This window comes from Ictidomys tridecemlineatus, chromosome 2, assembly GCF_052094955.1.
Source record: "Ictidomys tridecemlineatus isolate mIctTri1 chromosome 2, mIctTri1.hap1, whole genome shotgun sequence".
Taxonomy (NCBI): Eukaryota; Metazoa; Chordata; class Mammalia; order Rodentia; family Sciuridae; genus Ictidomys; species Ictidomys tridecemlineatus.
The window spans coordinates 83,518,094-83,526,668 of record NC_135478.1 but is presented as its reverse complement, the minus strand read 5'-3'; positions in this window follow the sequence as shown (position 1 = coordinate 83,526,668).

Below are 8,575 nucleotides of genomic sequence, written 5' to 3'. Positions count from 1 at the left end.
CATCATCATGATAATGTACATTTTATTTTTGAGCATTTTGCATTGAATTGCACATATTTTCTTTCTGCATGATCTGATGTCAAGCTATAATAAGATACATGATCTCACTTTTTCTCTCATTTTTTTGTACTGGGATTGAACCAGGGGCACTTCACCACTTAGCCATATCCCAACCCATTCCACAGTCTTGCTAAGTTGCTGAGGGTCTCACAAAGGTACTGAGACAGGCCTCAAGTTTGCGATCCTCCTGCCTCAACCTCCCTAGTCTCTGGGATTACAGGTGTGCACCACTGTACCTGGCTCATTTTTTTTTCTTAAATAAAAATTGGAGGGGCTGGGGATGCGCACTCGCCTGGCATGCATGCAGCCCGGGTTCGATCCTCAGCACCACATACAAACAAAGATGTTGTGTCTTCTGAGAACTAAAAAAATAAATAATAAAAAATAAATAAAAAATCTTTTTAAAAAAACCAAATATATATTTTTAAAAAATTGGAGGTATGATGTACATGTAATAAAATTCACTTTTTCCACATATGGTTCTTAGGGTTGAGGCAAATGCAAAAAATTGTGTAACCACCATCCCAATCAAGATAGGAAACATGTCCATCATCCCTAGAAATCCTGTGCCTGTTTGTAACCTACCCAGCTTTTGGCAACCACAAGGCTTGCTCCCTGTCCTTGACAGTTTCTTCTTTCTCGGAATATCATAGGTGTGTATGATATAGGGGGTAGCCCCTTGTATCTGTCTTCCTTCAATTAGCAATATTCATTTGGTGTTTGTCAAGCAGAGACACAAATCGGAAGTCCATGATTTTTCATTGCTGAGTAGTATTTATTCTACAGTTCCTTGATTCTTTCCTCAGATGGAGGAGAGCTGTGTTGTTGATGGTTCTAGGCAAAAGAGATATTTAACTTGATATCTCTCTAATCCTAATTTCTGGGAAAGTCAGATAAACTGCTTAATTTCATGACTCCATTTTGATTTTTAGTTTGGTCTGTGCAGGAGCTGAGTTCCATGATGTGGCCTTCAGTCGTTTGTATTTAACAGTTTTTATGTCCCTCTGCACCCTGCATTGATGTACAGGTTTTGTGTGAACATAAATTGTCATTTTCCTTGTGTGAGTACGTAAGAGTAGAATTATTGTTGACTAGTCTGTTGAGTGTATTTTAACTGTATCAAAAACTGCATGTATGGGCTGGGGATGTGGCTCAAGCTGTAGCGCGCTCGCCTGGCATGCGTGCGGCCCGGGTTCGATCCTCAGCACCACATACCAACAAAGATGTTGTGTCCGCGGAGAACTAAAAAAAAAATAAATATTAAAAATTCTAAAAAAAAAAAAAAACAAAAACAACAAAAAAAAACTGCATGTAATCCCAGCGTCTCAGGAGGCTGAGGCAGGAGGGTTGCCAGCCTCGGCAACTTAGTGAGGCCCTCAGCAACTTAATGAGAACCTATCTCATAATAAAAAATAGAAAGGACTGCGGATGCGGCTCAGTGGCTAGATGCCCCTGGGTTCAATTCCTGGTACAAATAATAATAATAATAATAAACCAAAAAGCTACAAATGGTTTATCAAAGTGGGTCTCCCATTTTTTTTCCTGTTTTCTCTTTTGCAGTGCTGGGGATTGAGCCAGGGCCTTGGCTTGGATGGTGTGTACCTATAGTCCCAGCTTCTTGGGACGCTGGCACAGGAGGCTCCCCTCAGGGTGGGTGTGGTTTGAGGCCAGCCTTGGCAACATTGCTAGAGGAAGGAAGGAAGGAAGGAAGGGAGGGAGGGAGGGAGGGAGGGAGGGAGGGGGGATAGACCCAGCCAGGGCTTAGCTCTTGGTAGACACTGGCTCCGCCCCTGAGCTAGGCCCAGGCCCTAGTGGGCGGAGCTTAATCGGCCTTATGTTCAATTCTAGGGTTTGGCAACACATTATTCCACAAAAAAAAAAAAAAATAGAATAAATATATTGATGATTGAAGCAGAGGGGGGCGTTATAGAAATGAAGGGGCTTGAAGAAAGGGCAAAGAGAAATAAAAAGCACCCTGGCCATTCAAAACTCCTTTCCTTCCAAGGCAGGGAGACAGGCTAGGAAAAGACCCCCTGAGCCAACAGTGAGGTGATTTCAGGTGACTTCTTCTTTTAAAGCAGCAAAACTTCATTACAGTGTCCGTGGACACTGGCCTGTTGGGAAATTTAACTTGATATCTCTCTAATCCTAATTTCTGGGAAAGTCAGATAAACTGCTTAATTTCATGACTCCATTTTGATTTTTAGTTTGGTCTGTGCAGGAGCTGAGTTCCATGATGTGGCCTTCAGTCGTTTGTATTTAACAGTTTTTATGTCCCTCTGCACCCCTGGAAACCATGCATTTGTAGAGTTTTGTCTCCTCAAGAATATTATAGTCTGGTTGATGGCGCACACCTGTCATCCCCGCTGCTCGGGAGGCTGAGGCAGGAGGATCACAAGTTCAAAGCCAGCCTCAGCAAAAGTGAGGCCCTGAGCAACTCAGGGAGACCCTGTCTCTAAATAAAATACAAAATAGGGCTGGGGATGGGACCCAGGCTCACCCTCGCAGGGCCAGCGGTCTACCCGGAGCTCAGCCCAAAACTCAGCCCAGCCTGCCCACATCTCACTCTGTTCCAGTTGGATTATTTTTCTGTGCTGAGTTTTGAGATTCTCTCTGTGAGAATTCTTTATATGTTCTAGACGCCTATCTAGTTATTCTGAGTAGTTCTTGGTGGAACATTTTCTCCCCCTCTGTATTGTCTTTCCATTCTTTTCTGTAATATACCACATTTTAAACTTCTTTTTTGTTCTTGTTCTTTTTAGTTATACATAACAGTAGCAAACTTTGAAAATTTATTTTTATTTTTTTGTGACTGGGGATTGAACCAAGGCATAGTCTACCACTGAGCTATATCCCCAACCCTTTAAAAAAATTATTTTTTGTTTCTATTTTTATTATTTATTTATCATTTGTACTGAAGTTGAACCCAGGGGTGCTTTACCATTGAGCAAGATCCCCAGCCTTTTTTTTTAAGAGAGAGAGAGAATTTTTTAATATTTAGAGAGAGAGAGAATTTTTTTAATATTTATTTTTTAGTTTTCAGCAGACACAACATCTTTGTTTGTATGTGGTGCTGAGGATCGAACCCGGGCTGCACGCATGCCAGTCGAGCGCGCTACCGCTTGAGCCACATCCCCAGCCCTCAGCCCTTTTTCACTTTAAGACAGGACCTCACTAAATTGCTAAATTTCTAAGGCTGGCCTTGAACTGGAGATCCTCCTGCCTCAGCCTCCCAAGGGGCTGGGTTTACAAGTGTGCACCACTACACCTAGGGGCAATGTCTCTCTATCTCTCCTTTTTTTTGGGGGGGCGGGGCACCTGGGATTGAACCCAGGGGCACTTACCACTGAGCCACATTACCAGACCTTTCTGTTTTATTTTTTAACTTTGAGATAGAGTCTCACTAAATTGCTTACATCTAGCCAAATTGATAAAGCTGGCCTCCAACTTGCAGTCCTCCAGCCTCAGCCTCCTAAATTGCTGGGATTATAGGCATGCACCACTACACCTGGAAAAAAATTATTTTTAATAAACACATCATTTCACACTTTTTGTGTGATATTTTGATGTATGTAAACAAACTCCAAATATCAGATCAGGATAATTTTCATATCTATCTCCTCAAACATGAATTTTCTCTTTGTTTTTCTTCATTTTTCTTTTTTGCCACGTGGGTTATTGAGCTCGGGGCCTCACGCACACTGGGCAGGCGCTCTATGACCAGGTGCACCCCAGCCCATATTTATTATTTCTTCACAGTGAGAACCAGCAAAGCCCTGTCTTGTGGCTATTTTGAGTTATACAAAGCACGTTCTTCCCACCGAGCTCTAACTTTGCAGACTCGCCGGCCTCACTCCGACTCCTCCCCACCCCAGGTCTCCTCCCAGCCTCTGGTGGCCACCATTCCATTCTCTGTTTCTGAGAGCTCCACACTGTCAGCCTCCCTCTGTGGGTGAGGACACGGTATCATCTGCCTCTCTGAGCTTGGGTTATTTCATCTAACACAGTGTCCTCCGGGCTTGTCCCCGTTGGCCATGACAGGATTTCACTTTTTATGGCTAGATAATATTCCACTGTATCTTTGACCCTTCCAGGGCCGTCGAAGTTGGTTCTCTCTCGGCTCTGGCTGTGGTACACGGATCTTAGTGCACTGACTCCTCCCCAGGCGAGACCCACTCAGGGGCAGATGCTGGGGGGCTGGGATTCTATTTTCAGCGTCTTGAGGACCCTCCTGGCTGTTTTTGGTTGGGCTAATTTACATCCCCTCCACCGGCTAGGAGCCTCCCCTTTCTTGGAGTCTTTGCCAACTGTGTGTTATTCTTTTTTTTTCTTTTTGGTGGTGGCTATTCAAACTGGGGCGAGGCGATGTCTGGCTGTGGTTTTCCTTTGCATTTCCCTCTAACAGGGTCTTTTTGCAAAGCAACATTTTTAATTTCGACGAGGTCCCGTGTTCTGCCCTCTCCTGGTACCTAGGGTGTGTTTGGTGCAGTTGGTGTTGAGGCCACCTGGGTGTGGAACTCCCTCCCCCCTCAACCACAAGACTGCAGACATGTGGGGGCCCTTCTTGGGTCTTTCCCTCCCCAGCCCCTTTTCTTTCCTTCCCGCCTCAGGGGACGCTGTCATTGAAGGCTGGTGTGTAGCCTGTCTAATTTCTACGCTCTTAGACAACCTTTTGCAATTTTTTATTGAGCACCTACTATCTACGCCAGGCAGTAAAGGTGATGCAGAGTTTACAGCAGCAAACAAGGTAACACCTGTCCTTGTGGGGCTTACAGACCAGTGGGGAGGTCAGAGGAATCAAACTACCCAGCAATGTGTCATTACACTGGGAAGAGAGGAGCAGGGAAGCTCAGACCTGAAGGGTCAGGAGGGTTGAGTCAAGGGCAGGAGGAGTGGTCCAGATAGAAGGGACAGCATTTGCAAAGGCCCTGGGGCAGGAGGGTGTAGCTGTGCTCCTACAAGAGAACAAAGGTCTGTAGGTTGGTGTGCGGCACCAAGGGGTAAGTCAGGGATGGAGAGGGCCAAGGAGGGGCCAGATCTGTGCTACAAGTGACCACGGAGGAAGCACCAGGGCCCAGTGTAGTTAGGGACTGCCCTGAGGATTCATGGCTGAGAAGCTGTGGGAGCTGGTGTTAGTGTGAAGGGAGAGAGCGCAACCTATGGCTGCCCTGGAGTGGCTCCTGGCTTAGCGTGGAGGAGGGAGTCCCCAGGCCCGAGAAGGGCCTCAGCTCTAGGGGACGAGCCACACCACCCCCAGGCCTCAGCGGCCTCTCTATTAAACAGGGACTGCTTCTAAGCCCTCTGCCATGCTGTGGGGCTGGTTCCAGGCTCCTGCCAGCTCAGCCTCCTGCCGTCCCTGTCCCCACCTCCTGGGGGATGGGTTTGGCTGAGCTGCTGAGTGACAGCAGGACACCCGGTTCCAGCTGGTCTGGCCCTTGGCCACAAACCCCCAGCTCTGGAAATATCCACTGCCCCTCCCCCAGTTCAGGCTGGGTGGCTTCCCCTTCCTCTTCTCCATTCCGAGGCTGGGCGGAGGGGCCTTCGGGGAGGGCGCCAGGGCCTCCGGGAGGCAGACACCTTGTTTTCAGGGAGGAGGGGACGCTGCAGCCTGCTTCCTGGCAGCTGGCACAGGCGGGTTCTGGAAACCCTGCCCGCTCCTCCCACGTCTCCCCGGGCCTGGAGTCCCGCCTGGCCACCACCGGCAGGCTTCGTGTTTGAGACAGAGAGCGCGCCCCCTGCCTGGCCCCAGCCCCGGCCTCAAAAGGAGCCTCACTTCCCAGGAGGGGAGGCTGAGGTCTAGAGGATTGAGAGTGGCGACGTGCAGGGTATGGAGGAAGCCACCCTCATCAACACCGAGAGCAGAGAGGACAGAAAAGTCATAGACCGCGAGAGGGACAGACAGACAGACGGAAAGAGGCTGGCCCCAACCCCCCCAGGGGAGCCGAGTTCTGCTTCACCCAGCGAGTGTGGCCAGTGCTCCGTGCCAAGAGGCGTGGGAGGTGCGACATGAATCAGACGTTGTCCCTGACATTTAGGAGATAAGATGAGGATGTAGATACCAGGGAACCAGAGAACCAGGACCGAGGCTGGGAGCTGGGCCAGCCGGGCACGCGGGCAGGGGTGGCGCCGTCTGCCCGCCCCCTCCCGGGGCTTCCTGTGGGCCGCGCAGGGGCTGCCCAGGAAGGATGGAGGCTCTTCAGAAACTGGAGGAAGCATGAAGCTGGAGTTTCTCTCTGCTGCGGGGGCTGGCCCGGAACTCCTGGACTCAAGCGATCCTCCTGCCTCAGCCTCCCAAGCCCCTAGGATGACAGGCATGCACCACTGCGCCCAGCTTAATATCCATTACTTTCGTCCATTTCCTGAACTCTTCTGAGAGCCCCAGGAAAGCAGAGTGGAACTGTCCCCTCGCTCTATCCTCATGGCCCAGGACACAGCAGAGGCTCAATATGAATCTGAGAAGAATCAGTGATCATGATGCACACACACATAGACTCTTTTATGGCCCATTAAGATCATGCTGTATAGAAGTTGCCCGTGCTGTTTTTTCCCTCCACCATTTTAAAAAATATTTTCTTGCCATTAAATATTCTTTGACGATATCCTTTTTAATAACAATGTAATATTCCACTGCATTGATGCTACACTGGTATCTGTGCTTTATTTATTTGTTTATTATTTTGTGGTTCTCGGAATTGAACCCAGGACCTCAAGCATGGTCAGCAAGTATCTATCACTGAGATGCTCTCCCAGCACGTTCTTAATTTCTGGGAGGACAGGATCTTTCTAAGTTGACTAGGCTGGACTTGAATTTGGCATCCTCCTGCCTCAGCCTCCTGAGTAGCTGGGATTACAGGTGTGTGTGCCACTGCACCCAGCAGATAGATATCTGTGTTTTATGTCCTTTCACCTCTTTTCAGTTGTCTTGGGAGGACTTATGTACTTATATCAAAAAAGGAAGATGAGAGGAGGTGGTGAGACTGGGGTGTGTGTGTGAAAGACCAAGGGGGTTGAATTCAGGAGTTTTCCAGAGGCCCGTGAGGCTGGGGAGTCCCATGTCCAGTGGTGTGTGGGTAAACTGACTCTCAAAAAAAGTTTGCCAATTTCCATGGTGTAAATTTTCCTATCGTGGTCAATTTCAAGTTCCCAAGGTGGTTTTACTGACCATGGGGCTGGAAAGTCACGTGCACCTGAGATCTTACCAGCAGGTGGGAACAGGCCTGCTCAGCACTGCCCCTGCCCAGGCTGATGCCCCTCAGCAGGAGGAGCCCTCCCTGCTCCATCCGTGAGCTCTGGTGGGCCCTGGATCACCTATTAGACTGGGGAGGACATGGCCAGGCCTGGGCAGTGAGCCCCGCCCCGGGCGACCAGCACCTGATCCTGGGATCTCTCTATCAGATTTTTCAGTGGGGAAAAAAATCTCCAGATTCCTCCAACTCTGCAGTCTGGAACAGCACTGATCCCTGAAAACTGGCGTCACTCATCCCAGGAATTTGGGGTCAGGTCTGGGGCTGCACCCCAGCCAAGTCATCGGCACCTAGGTGGCCTCAAAACCAAGCCACCAAGTGGGGCTCGGGATCAGGCACAGGTGTGGAATCAGGATGTCCCCCCATGGCCTTGACCCTGGTGAGCATTTGCTGTATACTAGCGGTGCTGAACATCTGACACTCTACTCCAGGCTCACATACATTCTGAGATGGTACTTATATTAGTCCCAGTTTACAGATGAGGAAACCGAGACACTAAGAGGGAGCACACTTACTGATAGACCCAACCTGATCTTTTCTCATAAATTCTGGCCTTCCCTGGCCGGATAACGACCCTCTCTGAGTCTCTAAGATCTCCATAAATTCTGATGCTGTGGCCAGCAAAAATGTAAACTTGTGTTATGCTCCTCAGAGCGTTGTTATCTGTCACCCCCCTTTGTATAATTTTTTGGGCTATAAAACTGGGCCACAAAGAAGCCTCGGGGCTGTCTTGTTCCCGCCGTTTTGGGAGGGAGAGGCAGCCCGGCCGGTCGAAATAATAAGCTTGCTTTAATTTGATTTTAATTGGAGTCAGTGGTCTTTTCTTGCGTCCTGGTCTAAGATTACCTACAGATATCCAGGTCAGCATGACCTCAACCCTCCACTCTTGGACTTGGAGGCCAGCACTGTACCCCCTTAAGATCTGCTGTCTGCAGCCCACAGGTGCTGACTGCAAAGAGAGCAGGCAAGAAGACACTGTGGGTTTGCCTTTAAGGAGTTGGGGGCGGGGAGGAGCCTGACTGTTTCTTGAGCACCTACTATGTGCCAGGAAGGACACCAGGCACCTAACCTTCTCTCCTGACTCACTCTCACAATAACCCATGAGAACAACAGGCCTCCCATCCATCTTTCCCAGCGGGTGGCCCCAGCAGGGTCATACCACCTCTGGGGACCACTCTTTCCCTTTGGCCCCTTGACAGGTGTTGTCCTAGGAAAACTCCAAGCCTCTGCCAGTCACCCATCACAGCCTCTCGGAACAACAGGAAGTGGCC